Genomic DNA, 19,621 nt, shown 5'->3' with positions numbered 1-19,621 from the left:
GGGCAACTGGCTCTAGGTGGCCATGCTTCAGCAGGGGGGGATGGACCAGATAACTCCAGGGGATCCTTTCCCCCTAAACCATTCTGTGGTTCTGTGTAATTCTGTAATTCTGTTAATGAGTGTCAAATAATAAGACTAAATATAAGGACAAAGAAAGGTACCTGTATCACATCAAAAATCACACAGGTATGCATCAGGACACAATGAAGTTAGTGCACATATTCATGTGATTTTAAAAAAGACATTTTCTGGAACAAAGTCTTTCCTTATTGTTTAATGTTCAGGCTCCTACTGCAAAGCAGAGGATTATCATGGTTCCCAAATAAAAGCACTGGAATTTTTATCATGCAAAGCAATCTGGGTTTTGTCCTGTTCTCAGCTAACTCAATGATTTTGGCTGACTTTTTTAATGATGCAGATGTCTGGCACAAAGAAGTATCACCTGAACTGTGAGACTGTCAGCCTATTAACTGCTGCAAGCAGGGTCACTTAATGGAGAAATATCAAGTTACCATGCATACAGATGATATTACCAAAATGCACTAAAAATGCACAATTGACACCAAAATGCGTCTTTGGGCAGACATCATGGCATTCAGTACCTCCATGTAGCAAGAAGGTTCCTTAAAACCATAGCTGTAAGAAGATTTATTAGAAAAACTGTGAATGGTAATTAACTCTGTTGAGGATGGTATTAAATATCTCTCTGTGTTCTTTCCCATTTAAGAAGATGGATACACCGGAGCTTGTTGTAGAGGTTGACATTACTGTAGGTGAGGAAGCAAGTGAGAGACAAAAGGACTGGTCCACAGATCTTCAGCTTCATTTTTTGAAATGCTGCTGGGAAAACTGAACTTTTTCCCTTATTCAAAAGTTAAAGAGATTTTTGAATCTCAAAATATTTCCTTTACAGAGTGTCTCTGTCCTGTTATTTTGAATTGTGTGCATTACTGCTCTTGAATCTTCTGGAATATCAAGGGGTTCACATGTATTTTGTTTTAGGTATTGTCATATCTAGGGATTCCAGTGGGATTGACTGCAAGATAAGCTTCCTTTCTGGCTGACATGTGCTTTTTGCTGTCTTTAACCTGTCCTTAAAATGTCCAGGAAATATGGCTTTGAAATTACTGCATTAATCCAAGCAATTGCTTAATTTTAGCAATTATATTGCAATTATCATTGCCTCATTTTCTGAGATCTTTTTCAGTTTGAGTCAGAAAGCAACCAAGAGCAAACAACAATCCTATCAAAGCCTCCTTTAAACATGGCACATTGCTGATCTTGACAAGCATGCAGAAAAGCACAAGTGAATGCACATAAATTTTCAAGGCCTGCTTTTCATCCAAATACTGGGTACTATGCAATATTGCTTCACAACAGATTTTGTTCCTTGCATGCAAATAGAATCACAGGATGCAAGCTATAATTTAATCTGTGTTGTAGGAAGGGTCAACACAGAGGTCCTGGCAGAGCACTGGGCTGCAGTCAAGCATCTGTGACTGTTTTAACAGAAATAAGGGAGTCTTTGCTCAAGGAATAAGTTGGCATATTCACTACTTTTAGAGCAATAACAAGACTGAAAGCTGAAAGAAATGTGTTGGTTTTGTTTTGTTTTTTAAATTACAGATAAAAGAACAAAAAGCAAACTGGGCTGGAACTGATTTCATATTACTATGAAAGCATAGTGATGCTGGATCCAGGTTATAGAAATTAACATTTATTTCATTCTGTCAAAAGTCTTCAGAAAACCTTTATTGATTTACATAGCAGTAGTGTTGCTTTTGTGTATTCTTTATTTATTTGCTTGAGATAGAATATACAATATCCCCACACTTCTTTGTTGGCTATGTAATATTTGAAAAGACTACAACACAGTTAATATTTGCAAGAAATCTATCTAGGCACTTTGTTTGCAAATAAAAATATGCAATTTATTTGATTTTAGATTCACATTAAATACAAAAATAAATGTAACGTTTAATTCTCAGACATGTCCTTTATCGTTCCATGTTAATTACGAGTATGTTCTTATGTAGATTTTTCCCCCTAACTTATAGTTGCTATACAAATCTCATGCAAATATTTTCTCATGGAAAATTTAAGTACATGCAGAACTCATAACAAAATCTTTCTGAAACATTTTAGCATGCCATGAATTAATTCTCTTTTCAAATCAATGAGAGCATATTGAAAATAACTCAGTTCTTTCAGTATGCATTAGTTTAGTGGGTTTGCTTGAATTCTGTAGACCAGACAGAAAGTTGTGATAGCCTTGGTGCTTTCACTCTGCAGTGAGCCATTTGTCTATAGACTTGTTTGCTGTTCTTGCCATTATTAAGAATCTTTGTAGGCTCACTCTGCTGCTACTGTCCGTAACCATTTTTACCCAGGTTCCTATATGTGTGCTAGACTGAAGAATTATTTTGGGATTGTTTTGATCCCAGTTCAGTTTTCTCAGGCTGCTGTAAAATTGCATGACATAATTAAATCCAGACATGGGGGTGGTTGTTCTGATTACATGGCAGCTTTAGCCATATGCTCCTTGGATCAGGGGACTTTTATATTTTAATTGGGTTCTCCTGCTTGGTTGAAGTTTGTAATGTCTTTTGATATTAAGGCCTTCTTCCCTCTCCTACTGTTCAGAATATCACCATAACAGAGCTCTTCTTGAGAGCTAGTGTGGCCCTGTTTTTATAGGGGAATGTGTAATCACCAGGAACCTGACATACAAACATCTGGAATTCATCAAAATTCCCACTTACTAGCCTGTTATGTGAGGATACTGAAAACTTGGACTGTTGTGTTTGCTTGTAGGCCTCTGTAAGTACACATTGCCATCTTTTAAAAGCATTTGTTCATTCAGGTGAATGATTCTGACCTCTGTTGTGCCTCTACAGTTCCATTTCAAGTGTTTAAATCATTTAAGTGTTTCCACATGCTGGATAACTAGCACACTTTCTCTAGGCATGCTGGGTGGAAAAGGGGTGTAGAAGTAAGCTGGGTATAGCATTTGTCTTGGTATCCCCTTCACTCGAATTCAGCAAGTAGGCAGACATAAAATGCATGGGTAGTCTCATTCAAGGAGAGGTAAACTGCTGATCTACATTGGGAGTGGGAGGGGCAAGTCACATCTGCACTGCGAAGCACAGACCACTCTGGCCATTATTCAGGGTAAGTGTGTGTGAAGGGAGTTAATTCCTTTTAGTTCCTGGATAAATCCATGGCTGACCTCATTGATGTGACAGTGAAATCAGCAGGAGTTCTCATATGCTTAGAAAGAAGGCACATATTAAAGTGCTTTCTTTGAACCAAGGTCACTGCATTGCTAATTCCTCCTGGTCTCTGAGCATCCTTTGCTCTTGCTGATGCAGAGGTTTAATTCTGTGCCAAAGAAGCAAATGGGATATTTACCGCTGAGTTCAAGATGAATAGGGTTTATAATGGGAGCATGAGGCACTGTTATCTTGCAGGCAGTCTTCTAATTAATCATATCTATTTGTTTTCCGACAGCAAGTTCTTCACAAAAGAGTTCTTTTGAATACCTCCCTTGAGTTCGTCTGTGTGAGCAGGGGCATCTCAGCCCACAGGGAAGTGTGAGGAACTGGGGAAGCTCTTTCTTTTTCCTTGTGAACAAGCCCACACTGCCAAGGCCATACCTAATAAAGGAGATGGTATCTTTTTTCCTACCAATTTGACTGTTCCAAAGATACTGCTGGAAATGTTTTACTGTTATCTAGAAAAGGGTTCCTTGGAGACAAGTCATATTGTAATTTGAAATTAGGGTGCAGTGTGTGCTGTCGGTATCAGTGGCTCTTTCTGGAAGTACCCAACACTCTGAATGCAGGTCTGCTTCAAAGCTGAAACATTTGTCCTTCTGAAATATTTTGTGAACTCTAAAGCTAATCATAGCCAAGAGATGTTTCGGCACTGTTTGAAAAATCCCACAAGAAGTTCATGAATCACTGAGCAGCAGTGGAATTTAAATGTTATGTAAATGTTGTGGCTAGATTAATTCACAGAATTTAATAGTGAAATGCCTGTAGTGTAGTATAGAACAGCTCACAGTAGCTTGTAGCCAGCTTGGGCATACAAGCTCAATTATGGCAGTGTGGTGTCCAAGACAGGCTATTTTGTTTCCCTTCTTGACTGAGTTCTCTAGTACTTTAGCAGCACGAATACTATTCAGCTATTTTAGAGCTAACTTTGATACTTCTGGCTACCCTGCTGTCACAGTGCAGTCTAGACCACCTTGATGCTCAAGAACTCTCAGACAAGCAGACTTCCAGGTGAGATGGGAAACTGAGGCCTTTGGTCTGCAATAAGCTAGAGCCTACACCTGAATGACCAAAGAAAGGCACATGCAAAGAGTAGTTTGTACTTGAAAGGCCTCCTCCAAGCTCTGTGGCAATTGAGACCTGTGAACCACCTCTTATCAGGACACAGGACTCAAGGAAAATAGGGAGAAAACTTGCAGAGACGGAATTTAAGCTTATAGGTTTACTGTGCTCTACAACCCCAAAACTAATCTTTACCAATGGTGCATCTATTTTTGGAGGTGCCTCTCCTGTTAGTAGTGTATTTAGTATGTTTGGCATGTGTGACCTTAGAGGTGGCAGGAAACACTAAACAAAACTTACCTTGCCAAAGTAGTTAACCTGTTTATTGGCTTTTGAAAGATGTATTTCTCAAGTCAATAATGAAAGTAGTAACAGTTTGGTCTTCAGTGAAAGCTTCAAAGCACTGTAAATGTATCTGCACAGTACTTCTGTGAAATAGGTAAGACATAATATTAGCACTTTACAGCAGGGTATATGAAATGAAATCACTACTCCAGATCTATCTAGAACACCAGTGATAGTCAGATAGTATAAAAATAATAGGACAGCTGTTGATGTACATCAGCTATCTTACCGTTCCTTCTTTCTTTCCACACAGCTTTTAATGCTATGTTTGTATTTTGGGCTACAGTTACAGTTTTATAATAGCTGCTGCTTTTCCATTCCTGTGAAGTAGAGAAGCAAGTCTCTGTGTGCAGCATGGCATTATTTACACTATTAAGTTCAGCCACGTATCTCTCTTTGATCTGATCCTTGGTGTGGCATTACTGATGAGTTTGGAAGAGACATGGCAAGCCTTGAAGAGAGGCAGATTCTTCATGGGGAGCTGGCACATTGCAGGTGGGGAGTTGGATTGCAACAATCATTCAGCAGTGCAGGAAGGAAGAGTTGTAAGCCTGACCTTTCTGTGTAGAGAGCCATGAAGTGTGAGGTGCTGGCAGCAGATGTTTCACCAAGTCTTTTGGAGCACAGGGATATTTCCTGTAGGCAGATGTGGCCTACAGGGGCTTTAGACGCATCCCCAGAGTCTTTTCTGGCATTTGCTAGACCTCATAAGGCACCACCAAAGGGTTAAGTAGTCCCACAGTGTGTTACTCACTCTCTAATTAGGAAACGATCCAGAAGCTCAAAGTTCAAAATGCACATGGTCTGAGCTGGGACTAAGCCCAAGTTCCCATTGATTGCAGCCTGCTCTGTTTGTGTGCTTCATCTGCACATGGTGTCTTTGCCTTGCCAGTCTTGCTTTTTTCTTTTCCTTTTTAAAAATTAAAATGAAACAATTCATCTACAGTTTCACTTCTTTTGTCACTATCCACAGTCTTCCATTGCCTGAGCTTGTGTGCTTTCTGGGAATAACTTGCGACCCACTTTAAAATTGAAACCAGGCCAGTAAAACATGACAAAAATCTTCCTGCTCCACTCCATTCTGCAACATCTGTGGCTACTGCTGGAGAAGCAGGAGAGGTCTCCTCCCAGCAGAGGCATAGATACGAACTGGTCAGACTGAGCCTCAGGAGGCCTGAGACTCCCAAAAGAGAAGCAGAGGACAAAATGGCATCCAGCTGGGATTGTGTTTTAAGAAGAAGGGCAGAGTGAGGCTACAGAAAGGGAAAGGAAAAAAACCCCAGTTTTACCAAGCAAACAATAAATGTTAGAAGCCAGATGCATGAATGGTAATACATAAGGCGACAGTCAAAGTTTTATTTCATGGAGCCTGAAATCTAGGGAGTAGGTGAAGTTCTGGCGATTCATAACCTAAACACTTTATGGTTTCGGATGTAGAAAACTTAAATGTTACCCTTTTTATTTGCTCATCAGAAGCTCCCTCCTATCTAGATTTTTTCCTAGGAAGTCAAATGATTGCTGTGTTTTCAGAAATTTGCTTTTAGTGAAAATAAAATCTCACTTTCCTTTGGAAAATATATTTCAAAAAGACATTTTAGAGCATGCTGGAAATCAAACAAGTGGCTACAGGAGCTTTTAGGACCTTGTGTTTGAGTGGCGTGCTTTTGGGGCTCATAGTTTTAGGTCTTACCCCAGAATTGATAATAGCTTCTGGGGCTGACAGCCAGCTTTCTGCTTATGAAAAAGAGGTTGGTGACTCTGGTCTCCACCTCTTTCCCTCTTCTGCTTCCAGCCACATGTGTTTACCGCTTCCCTCTGCTGGTTCTTGTGCTGTTTAACGTGGCAGGGAGATGAGTCAGATCATTAACCTGTCTGAAAAACATCCAGCAAAGATGAATCTGCTCTGTGAGCTTCCAAACCATTACTGGAAGATGTGTAAGGGAGGGAGCAGATCTGGGCAGCTGGGAATGGTGATGAAGAGAGGGGACAGGATGACCCTTTAGGTTGAAGTAAGCTGTTAAATCAGCTTGGCTTTCTCACATAGCTGGTGTCTGGGTTGGTACTGTTGGCAGTGCTGGTAACAATTTTCCTGCGCCATACAAGGCTCAAGGACAAAGAGTCAGCTTCATTCTTGGCATAATTCTACAAGTGGAGTTGCAATAGTTGTACCCAGGGTGACTTTGTCTAAAGTGTGCCTTTTCAACACAGTCCACTAAATCAGCTCATTCCTGCTCTCTCTTTTGTTTCTTTATTTGTGCCTACACTGAATTAGCATCTTAAATAAATCGCCATGGGAATCAGAGGTGCAATAGCTAGCTTGCTTTCTCTTGTGAATCTACAGTCAGTCTTTTCACAGCAGTCTTTTCACAATCTCATGTACGGTGTTTGGGCACTTGATCTATATCCATCAAGGGCTTTTGATGCCTATCCTGTTCTGTAAAATATTTAACAGCGTAAGGTGCTGATTGTTAGAAAATTTCTAGCACATGTTCATTTATATATGCAGTTGGAACATCTCTCTGGAGTGACTTGTCAGCTATTTATTGCTCCTCACTATCATTCTGATACGTTCATTCCTTATTTTCTGACATGTGGATTGTAGTAAAGAAAGGAGAATAGATAACTTGTTTTGATGAAGCAAGCATTCTCTACATAGAGAACAAGGTAAAAGAAAAAAGAACAAAACCCAAAAAAGAGAGCTTTGTAGGAAGAGAGGAGGCTGAGAAGACAGGCCTTGTGATGAAGGGAGCTTTGGGAGCAGATCAATAAGAAAAAAGTCTCTGAAAAGGCCTTGAAGCTCAGGACAAGAAAGTATGGCTTTCACAGGGATGTAGGCAGTGCGGCTGGGGTATGGAACAAAAGATGACCTCAGTTGCTGAATTTTCTGTGTAGAACAGTGTAGGTGCATTGGGAATAAGATCCAGGCTTAGTAATTAGAATAATTAAAGTAATCAAATACCGTGATCACAGGGTGGATCTGGGCACAGATTTACATATTAAAAAATACTAGAGGAGAGCTCTGGTAAAATGATGTTGTTCATGTGGATACCATAGGGTTAACAAAGCAGAAAATCTGAGTGAAAGTATGAGCAGTGTAGGTTATATGCTTGGGTGGCAGCTGAAGGAGCCATATAATGCACCAGCATGCCAGATATCATTGAAGAACGTGCCTAGTGTGTCTCATTGTGAAGAAAAACTTGCAAGTGTGACCCCAGCACACTGTGATGCAGCAATATGTGCCAGAACTCCTGTGCAGCCTGTCATCAGAAGCCTGTCAGCAGAAGCCTGAGAGCTGCCTGCCCATCTGAACGAGGTGCTAACTTCAGCATCTGCTTCTGAGGTCTCAGCTCCTTTACCAAAGCAGAGCAGAGTATGGGGAAATGACTTGTGCCCAGTAATGCAGTAATGAATGTGGTGTGATTGGACTGCTTTAATTTGCTGCCCAGAAAAGCATCTTAAAATTAGGAGCTGTCAAGGCATTTAATGCATTATACCTAAAACACAGGGTAAAACATGGGGCTGGAGAAAGGCAGAAAGCTGAAAAATAAAAATGCATGCTTATGAATTGTTGACATAAAAGGGGTACAGGAGCCTGCACAATCAAATAATAAAAGCTGGATAGAATATAAGGAGAAGTAGGGTGCCCTGGGGAGTGTGACAGAGGAAGAGGTAATTGTGGAGCAAAGGATTAATCAGTAAGGTCAGAGACAAAAAACAGTGAAAGCCAAAAAGATGGCATGGTTTTTATGGGCAATTTTAATTATTCCCAAAGCAGAAAAGAACTCAGAGAGGCTGAGGCTGAAGTACAAAACGTGATATTACACAGGGAGTTATTATAAGAAACTTGTTGAGACTGATTTTGGTGGCAGACAGGCCTCACAGCCAAACTAGAGGCACAAGAAAGTAGGACAGAGCTGTAATGAAATGGGATCAGCAGCTGTAAACAAGGTATTCAATTAACTAGGAACAATTCAGTTCAAACAACAAAGGAGAGAGGAACTTGGGGAGACAGGTGGGATCACAAATGAATGAAGCCAGATCAGAAGGAGCTTAAATTTCAGGGAGTATTCACTCCACGTAATACCTCTTTTGTCTCTTTGTTAAAATCACTAAACTGGCAGAGAAATACTTGTTTCTGTGTTATATTACCTTTCCTTGAAATGATGGGAGGGGACAGACAGATGGACGGGGGGCATGGTGTGGTGCTGAAGAGAGTGGGGTCTCAACATGTACACTTTTGACAGTAGTAAGTTGCTAGATGAGCTTGATTGTCTCACAGAACCTTACCATAAGGTGCTTATATTGTGATCATGCTCTTATGGGGAGATCAGGACCAAAAGAACAAGTGGTTAAGATGGAGATGAAGAGAAGCAATCATAGGAGGATCAGTGAACACTGGGGGGGTCAGGTTAAGAAGGTCAGGGTAAGACGTTTGTGACAGAGAAGTGAAACCCCAGTGTCAGCAAACAAAGTGCATTAGGAAGGATAAGAATAAGAAAAATCACGGACTTTACAAGTGAAACTTCTTTACAGCTAATATGGGCTAAACTTTTTCACAAGGGTTTTGTTTGATTGATTAGTTGATCTAAATGGAACAATGCACTGGGGATGCCTGTGGGCATTCTAAAAGTGTTTGTATGAATACACTACAAATATGTGCTTTTCCTAAAGTGACTTATTGAGTATTTTTTGCTTTCCACCTTAAGCATTTTACTGCCCAGTAGTGAACCGTCAAGCACCAGCCCTTCCCAGTCAGTCCCTCTTGTTCCCCTACTTAAGAATGAAACACAATATCTTGAACACCCAGAATGCGAAGAAGCTAATCATTGGCTCACATTGTGGCTGGCAGGGCAGGCCCGCCTCTTTGGCTTGTGCTGACAAGCTGTTTATGTTTGTGCAAGGCCACCCTTTAACTCAGCCGCCTGATGGCCGTAATGGGACCAACTGTCTGAATGCTGCAGGGAGCTAAATCTTCTGATCAGAGGCACAGTGAATTTCAGTCTCTGATACTCCTGCGTGGACTCTATGGAACACTAGTAAGTAGCCTTCTGTCTCGTTGTGGCTTTTCTCATAAGACTAAAGGCATGTTTTAGCAAGGCAGGTAGGCGCTGTCATTCAGAGAGGCAGCTATTAAAGTATTTTCCTCTGTCTGAAGTAAAAGGGCAGCTACTTTGTATGCAGTGTCATGACTACAAGGACTACGCTATTTCAATCTCAAATGAGACCTTCCTGGGAGGCAAGAGGGAAAAAGTTAATAGGGACACAACCTATTTAAACTTGTCAAGGTTTTTTTTCTTTATGACTTTAGTTAACTTGTATCTAGTTTTCATTTTTAGCTGCATTTCCAGTATTTGATCATCTGGCCATATTTCAAACAACAGCATTTTTTTTTTTGCAAGGTCATAAGTAGCATTGTTCACAAAAGTGTGAAAGAGCTAGAAATGGGATACTATAAAATGAATGCTTCCCAAAATGCTGATAGATACTGCCATATTTTGACACATATGGCTAACAGTAGAAAAAGTGGAGTCATGTTCAGAGATTTCAGTCTTTTTTGCTGGCTGCCTTTGGGAAATGTTCACAGCTCCGCAGAGCAAAAAACTGCAGAGATAGAATGAGTGTGAGATTTTACGTCTTTAACACATGCTTTCTAGTGTTCAGAGTTTTAAATAAAATATTCCATGTTTGGACAGTATTCTTCAACTTACTTCTGCATTGCAAATATTGACGGACTTTTCAGATGTTTTCTTTTGCCCTTTACACCAGCAAAGAAAATCTTTATGTCCCATTCAGAGCTGGACACCATGCAAAATCTCAGAGGTAGTCTGGCCCTGAAGTTTTGGCAAGTCTGTGGCTAGATTTCATGTGGCATCTGAGGAGCTCATCTATAGACATCTTCTATAAATGAAGAAAATAAAAGATAGGATGGATGAAGTGGCTTTGGCACGACCATAGAGCAAAATAAATGTCAGCACCCATCAGTCTATTACTAAGGTCTCTGTACTATATTATTTCTTTTTCTTCCTTTAATTTATTTTACAGAATCCTATCAGACGATGCAAGTAGTAATTTCTAGGAATGACTGTGTGCACCTCGCAGTGTTCAGATTGGCTGAGAGAAAAAACTCATGAGTTGGCTGCTTATCCAAAATACTCTGAGCTCAGAACTGAGTGGGAAGCCTCAAGAAGAGTAGGCTGTAGCAATATATTTAGTTCTTCCTTCTTCTGGCATGGCTGGAAGAGTTCAATATGGGACCATAGCAACATTCAATATTGCCAGTGGTCCTTTCTCCAGGGCACTTCATCTCCCTCCAGAACCAAAAGTGCCAGGCTCCCCAGAAAATTCAGCTCAGGCTTTGAGTTCAAGATACCTGGGGGATAAAAAGAAGCCATCACTGTAAATAGGTGTGTTCCTTATGTGTCTTTAAAATCACAGGAATTATCTTCTAAATTTCAATCAGGTCTTTGTTAGCCTTGTGTCATGACAAAAAAATAAAAGCAAATCTGAAACATCTTCCTATCAGCTTGTCTGACTCGCCCCCTCTGGATACACCCAATAGGGGGATGTCCTGGGGGCTGTGCCCTAGCCTCTGTCATGCTGCTTGTGTTTTGGGGCTGTGCACAGCTTCTGCAGACAGCCCTAATGCAGTCTGGAGACCTCTGGCTCAACTCTCCTACTCATCTATAATGCTTTTAAAGGACTGCATCATTCAATGAGTCTTGAATTGCAGAGGACCAGTCAAGCAATATTATATGTGGGAAGCAGTGACTAAGAGACAGTTAGACAGAAACCTTCAAATAAAAACTGGTCAAATTATGGGCAGCTACTGTACTTAGTCCATTTTAACTAGATGGGTCACAATGCTCGCAGTTGTTTAGCTCTGCGACTGAGCCTCCTCTGCAGCAATACAGTGCATGCCTGGCAGCGTATGAACTAAAGCTAATAACAGCAATAAACTGCTTCTGTGCCAGGCTGTGAACACAAGCAAGAGCTTTTCAATCACTCTGTCTAAGTCGAACATAGATACCAAGCCTTGACTGGTAAAGATGAAAATGAAATTGGTTTTTGTCTAAGATTAAGAAAGCAGGAGCTCGGTGCTTAAGTAACAGTGAAAGGAATGAGATACACATCAGGCATAAATACACACCTAGAGGTTTTTGCTGTGCTCTCTCAGTGCATAGTAAGGGGTAATCAATATGCTTACCACATTGTCTCTCTCTTGACTAAAGAAAGAACTCCCTTGTGCATCATGAGCTCAGCACAACATGGCTTGCTCTGTAGGGGCAGACTGTGCCTGTTTGATTTATATCAGGATAAACAGGCAGAAGATTAAAATTGATTTGTCTTCCTCCCAGAGAGATAATTTTCAAGATGGATTCACAGGGCTCTGAATCAACATCCTTCATAAAAACCCCTGACTACTCTGAACTGCATATGCTATAATCATACTTTCTGATTCTGAGATGGTTGGCAGTTTGTGAAAACAAAATGGTTTTCTAATACTCATTAACTGAGCTTTCAGATAGGCTGGGAAGCAGATAAGCATCTCATCCTCAGTCTACAAAAGAAGTGAATGAAATCTGCAAGAAACCTGGAAATAGACCTCAGATCTGCTTCCCAGGGCTGAGTTTTTACTGCAGTTGATTTTCTTCTCCTGGCTGTAGTTGCAGAGTATGTTGACTGTGGGATCCTTTGCCAACATTTTCCTGTGGCTGAGTCTTTAGTCTGCAGTCACATTTGCAATATAGCTATTGCTCAGTTCTTCAGCAGTTAATGGAAGGTACCAATTTGGGGTTGACCAAAACCCTGACCTCTTAACAGTACTTCCCGAATATACTTACAGTAACCAGATTACAAAGCTTGTAACATTGAATCTGATCTACTAGGTTTCCCCTTCTTTACCCCTGAGAATGTCATACCAACTCCCAAAACTGAGTGATCTCTTGAGGAAAGAACAGCTCTCTAGATTAATGAGAGTTTTGAGTTACTGGAGCTGTAATTCACGACACTGAGCATTTGAATTTTTAGTGAAAGCAGGAGGCTTTAAGGTGCTTTTCATCTCAGGGTTTTGACTTATTAGCTGGTGCTCTGCTGATGTGTCCTATATGCTTAAAAAAGAAAAAGCAGGAGGGTTATAATAATCAGACCCTACTCGTACATTAAGAGCAGAGGGTCTCTTTTTAATGTGTGCATTTTAGTTTGGTGCTGTTACTTGGAGAAAGTGCTGCACTTAGGAAAGAAAAGGATTTCAAGGAAGGTTATATGTGCAAAATTCATCCCAGGAGAAAGAGGAAGCTTCTCAACTAGGAATTTGCCACAGGGCCAATTCTGAAGGGTGGCCTGCCTGGAATATGATAGAGAACGCAGGTCAAGACAAAAGGGATTACTTCCTACCTTCCTAGCTGTGTCTAAATGGTCTTCAGGTCTGTGCTGCCTTAAATCTCTATATATCAAAGTCCACTGGTTTCTTTGACTTCCCTCCCTCCTGATAGACCTGGTCTCTCACCTGACCAGCAATGCTGCAAGAAACAAGCATCAGTGGTGTACAGATACATGTACTGGCTGTGCTCTGTTCCTATGCTGGGATAATGTGCCCTTGGACTCCATAGCCAAGCCCAAAACTTTCTTCTTACTGGAATTACTGGCTTACAGAACAGGCTCTCTGCATTGCTGCTTTGATATTGTATAAAAGGCACAGCCTTTCAAACGACCTTCTTTTAGGGTACATACAGGGTTGGTATAAAATTAACTGCAACCTCCAGATGGCCTACCAGATTCTTCTCTAGCTCACCTCTCTCAGGCCCAGAAAGCAAATTGTATCCCAGTATGTGCTCAAGTAGGCAGGAAATGTTATAGATGCCACTGCTCCTTCATTCATGAAGAAGCTTTTCAATACTTCAGTTTTCATCCTTTTACTTGTGTAGCTGGGCCAAAGGCCTAAGAAAGAAACAATTTAGCTTGGAGCTTAAAATGTCCCTAATTGAGTGGGTAGCTTGCTGTGTTCTGTCCTTGTTGCTGTTCTGTAAAAGAATTATCACAGCTGTCGTCAGCCCTTCCCTCTTACCACTGGTTCCCATGACACTGGTTCACAGCATGTCCATCTGACAAGCATAGTACCTGTTAAGACTCAAGGATTGCTCTGCGGTTTCCCTCATGAAATCAAATCTTAGTGGGGGTCACTTTCTTCCTGACACCTTTCTCCTTTATACAGTATCTTCAGCTGACACTTTACCTAGTTCTCCCTAATGTATAGTATAATGTCCTAATGTACCAACTGTCAAATGTTAATGTTTCTTACAGTAATAACCTGGCATGGAATTCTGCACATCTTACTCTGCTAAACTCACACTAAAAGCAACAGGGGGACTGGTTACTTAAGGGCTGAAATGGGACTGTGATAATCACAGTCTTTTCTCACATGTATGGTTTAGCTTCTGCTTCTGATTGGGATGCTTTAGAGCCGTACCTTTGGCCTTCTTTTTAACTAGTTTTGAATGTGTAAGAGCAAGTTGACAGGTATTGGATGATATTAACTCCAGCACAGCAGTGGTGGAACTTTCAGCATACTTTTTTCAGACATTGCCTTCATGAGACCATTTCTCTAAAGAAATCTGCCACCTCCTCTCCATTTTCCCCGTAATTTTCTCCAGAGATCACTTCTCTATAACTTTGAAATTTTTGCTTTATATTTATATATCCAGAACTATATCAAAACATTTCCTTTGTTCACAGTGGCTATGGAAAATGTTTTGTTGTCAGACTGTAGTACATAGATGGGGAAATGTGAGCTAGGACTACTGCGGCTCTGGCTGCAAAAGACCGAGAGTGGGAAGAAACAATCCTGTGGGTAGAAAGAGCAGGGGCAGCATTCTTGTGTATGTGTGCAGGTACGTAAATGAGGGTATTCTCAGTAGAGATATCTTGTATTCCCACCTGCCCCAAAGCCCTGCCCAGTCTCACCTTTCACTCTCACCTTTATTGTCTCCTAGCCTGAGGCTCCTCATTCTTGGACTGGGCCTCCAGCTCAAGTGAGTGTTGTGCATCTGGCTTTTCGCTGTGATTCATGCCCCCCCACCTCAACCACATAGTTCACAGCCTCATCTTTCAGCCATAGCTCTTCTGCCCATCCTAGACTTATCTTTTACCAGGGCCTCCCAGATCCTATGGTCTTGAACCACTGTGCTACATACATTCTCCCTGCCTGCCTTAGGGTCTTGTAACTTTCCCGAGAGCCCTTTGCTCTTTGCACTGATGAACCTGAGGCTCTGGGGGAGAAGAAACAGCCCCCTGTTTCTCAGACTGCAAACACTGCGCTATAAGAGAGGACATCTGAGCGTAGGAGGAGAATATGGCAAAGGTCTCAACATGCCTCTTTTTCCTCTTTCTTGCTGTACTTGAAGACAGGAAAGTAGGGCAGGTCCAGTGTAAACCAGGCATATAGTAGCCTTTTGTATGTTGTAAGAATGGATAGCTCCAGGCTAGGTCAGCTAAAGACTAAGCCAAGAAAGTATAAGCATGGTATATGTCTTAGAAAATGTGGGTCTTTCCATTTCTCTTGGCAAACAAAGCGTCCAGTATTCAAGACATACCTTGTGAACCAACTTTCAGGCCCAGAGCTGCCTTTGAACTGTTGGCTGTGATTTTTCATGTGTTTGTTTCTTTGTGTCACTGGTCACATGGTAACACTTCTGATTCTTGGATGAATGATGTTTTCAAACAAAAAGGGGGGATTTGGACACATTACTTTTGGTTCAGAACTTTTAATGAATGCAGCCATGTGAAAATGTATTACATCAGTGTTTCCTGGATACTTGCTTTTGAAAGAAAGCTTACTTACATGCATGAAAGTTTGTGAAAAACAGCAATACTGAGGCACTATGATTTTATATGAGCCAGGGCTGGTGGTTAATTTTTGTGAGTAGCAAATTATGATTCAGGGCAGTACAGAGCAGAAGCGTGAGCCTGGCACAAACTGGATGTGTGACAGTAAGAGTCATGGTTGCCACAGAAATGTGACTTAGAGCTTAAAGTAAGATTACAATCAGGAGGAGCATGGGGCTTACCTGCTGTTTCATGGTATATTTTCATAAGCAGCTTGAACATTTGGCTTGCAGTCTTCTTTCTGCCCCTGCTCTGGTCTGCAATGCCCCATGTCTGTGTTAGCAGCAGCATCCAGTGGACCCCTGTGAGCTAATTCACCTCATTCACCTTGCAGAAAAGTGATGCATTTTGTCATGTGTCAGTTTTCTGTCAGGTGATGAACTGTGTTCACTGGGAGTCCAACAGGTTCCTCATTGCAAGGTAAGAAGTGGGAAGGTATAGCTAGGGCCTTTGAAAACAGCCTAATATTTACCTTTTGCGATTGCATCCTTCCAATATTTCACCTTCCCTGGTGAAAACCACTGGGACATACACATTGCATGTTGTTTGCTGGCTTGATACTTAGAGAATACAAAGTACTGTGGGCTTCAGGGTGGGGAAAAAAGGGACCATCATGCCAGCTCGCTTTTAAGGGGAAAAGCTGCATGCCTCTTTCACCAGAGTGCAGAATGAGATCATGTGTCCCAGGCAAACTCAGATCCCTGAAGTCACAGAGGCTAGTGAGAGTTAATGGGAAAAAGTGGCTTAGTGGGCTGGGAACAGAGGGGCTACTGCAGGCTGTATGGTAAAGAGCAGCAGCCACGGGCTTCACCAACAATGGCATCAAGGTTATAACACATTACATTTTTGTCTGAGCTGTGTATTTTCTTTCTGTGTAGAAGAAATAATACATTATAAAGCAAGATACATGTATGTGAAGTACAAAGTTAGCATTTGAAACCAGACCTAAGATATTCCACGTGCTGGCTTTAAAATGCTGGTGATATAAATAATAGCACAGCTAAATAATTTTAAAAAACGGATTGTTGTCAGTGCTAAAATCTACATTATTCTATTTTACTGAGAGTAAGTGAACTGAAGCTTTGCCTTGAACATCTCCAAGGGTAGATTTGTCTCAGTCTATCAGACTTGTGGTTTTTCAGTCTGCACAAAGCCTGCCAGCATGTTTGCATCAGAAAATTCATCTAGGACTTAAACTATGACTGACTAGAAATCTGCATAAGCATATTTAAGATCCTGTGCCAAGTAGACTACTGCTAAAATGAAAGGTAAACGCATTGCTGTGGTGCATCTCTGGCTTGTTAAACTGCCATCCTGAGCTTCTATCATTCAGGCAATTTCACAGGTTCAAATTAAATGGCAAGGTGCATCCTCCACCAAATCCAGACCTTTCGCCTGTCACAGTATTTAGACTGCAAAGAACAGGATGGAAAACAGGTTGCTTTTATCTCTACCTTTGCCTTTCAGCAATCCCAGTACAGCCACACTAGACTTGGTGGGAGCAGAATCCTGACCAAGACAGATATGTATTCTGACATCTACTGTGCATCACAGCCTGTCCACTGCTGACCAAGGAGGGGCACCTTTTCCTTGTTTTAATGAATATGCAATGAGGTTTTAAAAACAACATTTTCAAGAACCTACATACAAAGCTGCATATAATCAGTATAATCAATATGTAAGCTGCATCCTACTCCACTCTTATCCTACTCACAGCACCAACAGAGCTGATGTTGGTGAAAATTCACAATTGTTTTGTACTTACATGGAAAATAATAAGGTTGTTTGTAGCTGATATTCAAAAACATCCTAAATGGAAGCTGCTGTTTTTCTGAGAAGGCAAAGTACTCTTAGCAGGTTGTTTTCCATATCACAACTGTTCTTTGTTGCAGTCTTTGTTATATGAAGCTTTCTACAGTAAATTTTCTCTTACCATCAAACTGATGAATATCTTCCATCTTCATTTCTTTGGAAAACTAACATTTATACTAGATAGGCACATGGTGCTTGACTGTTCATAGAGACACAGTGTGAGAAAGTGGGCTTCAAATGATGCCTTTGTAATATCTGGGCAACAGTGAGGGGACACACAGCTGGCCTGCCTAGAGGCAGGAGCTATCTATGGACAGGAGGAGTCTGGTGCCCACATGGATGACACAAAAGAGGAAATGAAGACTAGAAAAGAAGGGAGAAAAAGATGATGAATAAAAATGATCCCTGGAGCATGGAAAATGAAAGGCCATTTAAAATCAGTCTTCTGGTTTTGAATCTTGAATTTTCTTGACATTTTCTCACAGGGTTGTTATTTGTGAGAGCAGCCTTTGATAAAAATGGACTGTTTTTTTTTTAGAGAACAGATATATTGAAGGGTACCTGAGAGATCAGTGTGAATTAATGCATTTGCTCCTTGGGGATAAAAAGCTCTTTAGTTGGCATGAACATCACAAGCTGAAAGTTGTTATTTACACCTACTCTCTGCTTTAACATTCTGTCTCAGAAAAAAAATGGTTCTTATTCCAAAGATAACAGTTATTTTGTCTGTCCCATAATGTGATAGTACAGTGGGGAAGAGAGACTACGTGCACAGAAAATCAAGCAAGGGTTACTCTGCTGTACCCCATGAAATAATAACTGACATCAAACCTGGAAGTCTGCTCTACCAAGATCAGTCCTTTGATTTAGTGGACAATATCAGTCCTGATAAAAACAAGATGTAGTCAGTTTACCCCACCTATTTACTAAGTGGGAGAAGAATAACTCAGCTGTTAACAAGCCTTGTTTACTGCTGTTTCAAAAAACAATATTATTTGCTTCATCTGGTAGCTGATGTCTGCATTTCAAGTGTTTTGCTGCTTACTACTTGATGGGAGAACAGAACAGATGAGAGGAAAAATGCTAGAATGCAGACCAAAGATGCACAACTGTGGTTGCAGCTGAGCAGTAGGGCACATGAAATCTGCTCTCAATGTACCTCTTGTTTGTGTGGGGTGCTCTGGTGACTAGTAGTAAAACTGAGCTCATGTATAGTCTTTAACATTGGATCACTGGATTGCATTTCACTCATCTGGAGGGCTGCCTGTTTTCACAAAAGCTGTAGCAATATAATACCTTTGAGATCTCTAGCATTCTACCTGATCTGATTGAAATTATTCAATGGATTTATACAACTACTGGAAGGAATTGTGATAGCACAGGCAAAAATACATGAAAATTGTTTCATAGTTTTCTCCTTTGCTTCTACTGATTAGTCTTTATATGTATGTAGATATAAAAATATATGTATTTTTTAATAATTCAACTGCTTTTGACATTAACAGTCCAGTCATGTCAATCCCGGGCCCAGGAATCCAGGTACAAGACAAGTAGACAGTGAGCAGTCATAACTGTGCAAAGATGAAAAACTGAGCAAGTGACAAGGCTCGGGACTTTTGGACGTGTTTTTATTTTGTTAATGACTCAGTGTACTGATTCACCTATGTTTTAGTGAAAGCTGTCTCACTGTTAAAATAGAATAAGATTGTTCCCAGTGGAAAAGCTTGCAAAAGTCCTCTGGCAAAACTAAAGACTGAATAAATTTTTAAGTAAACAAACATGTCAATGTTCATAGCAATGTCAAAACTTTTTTAGCCCCAATTTTGACATTTAAACAATGTCAATTTTTTTTTAACCCCATAAAGTTGGTTTCCCAGTTTTTTATTGGGAAAAACAATATTCTTCAGTGCTGATTCAAAAGTTTTGAGGTATCCAAAACTATAGGTAACCTCTTAAGCCTCTGGTACCTGAGTTTAGCCAGGGCAGTAGACCTTTAAATAGCTGAAAACAGGGACTGGAATTGATGCAGGAGCTTCAAGCCATGGACTTTCACGGAGTGTTTTTAGAAGTTCTGCTTGTGGTGCTTTTGGTAAAATGTTCATAGCTGTAATTAATCAATCAATCAGATCACCCCAGAGGTTCTCTATCAAATAACCATCTGCTGACTCTGAAAGTTGCCTTGTTAGAGAACTCCCCCACCACCACACACACACACACCAAACCTAGATCTGCTTCCCACCTGGAAG

At 40.8% G+C, this 19,621-nt stretch overlaps 1 protein-coding gene across 8 annotated transcripts in view; it reads left to right on the top strand.

The window, feature by feature from the left end:
- The window catches only part of TRIM2 (tripartite motif containing 2), a 120,345-nt gene that overhangs the window by 40,956 nt on the left and 59,768 nt on the right, over nucleotides 1-19,621 (top strand). For 2 of the 8 annotated variants that reach the window (XM_031048759.2, XM_031048754.2), the window contains exon 1: nucleotides 9,610-9,718. The exons of the other annotated variants lie outside the window; for them this stretch is intronic. The gene's annotated coding sequence lies outside the window, so the exon portion shown is untranslated. Of the gene's footprint in view, nucleotides 1-9,609; nucleotides 9,719-19,621 lie in introns of those variants that run through there. 8 annotated transcript variants of the gene reach the window in all.

The sequence above is a fragment of the Melopsittacus undulatus genome, chromosome 7 (assembly GCF_012275295.1).
Source record: "Melopsittacus undulatus isolate bMelUnd1 chromosome 7, bMelUnd1.mat.Z, whole genome shotgun sequence".
Classification (NCBI taxonomy): domain Eukaryota; kingdom Metazoa; phylum Chordata; class Aves; order Psittaciformes; family Psittaculidae; genus Melopsittacus; species Melopsittacus undulatus.
Note: the sequence above shows the minus strand (reverse complement) of the source record. Positions and strands in the feature narration are given on the sequence as shown.